Source organism: Plasmopara halstedii, assembly GCF_900000015.1.
Source record: "Plasmopara halstedii genome assembly, contig: Scaffold_410, whole genome shotgun sequence".
Taxonomy (NCBI): Eukaryota; Oomycota; class Peronosporomycetes; order Peronosporales; family Peronosporaceae; genus Plasmopara; species Plasmopara halstedii.
Genome location: NW_020187331.1, coordinates 229,031 through 229,517, shown reverse-complemented (window position 1 = coordinate 229,517; position 487 = coordinate 229,031).

The window sequence follows — 487 nt, the reverse complement described above, 5'->3', positions numbered from 1 at the left end:
GATGGCCATCGCATCCGCCATGCTTCAGACCGAGCAACAGCGCGTAGCGCTAGCCATCTCCAAGCTCGGTGGTCGAGCGCAAAAATGGGCACTGACGTGCGACACTTCGGTCGGAGCTGCGTTTCCCTCCTGGGTGGAGTTGACATTGCAGCTCTCACGAGTGTTCTCGCCGCCTTATCCGTCATATCGCGTACGATCGCGCTTCCTTGCCGCCCGACAGGGCAACAAGGAATTGGTGAACTTTGTCCAAGAGATGCGCACTCTCATTGCCGGGATGCCAGCAGATCCCCTTCCGGAAGCGGTGAGTATGACCGTCTTTATGGAAGGCCTCAGCACTGGCGTGGCAAGAATGGAAGTCTTCCGTGCGCTTCCATCTTCGTTCGAAGAGGCGGTGAATGTGGTATTGAATGCCGAATTCAATTTTAATTCAGCACGACTTGGTTGGAATGCACACTCCAACAGCTTGTCGAGGGAGCAGAGCTCCGAA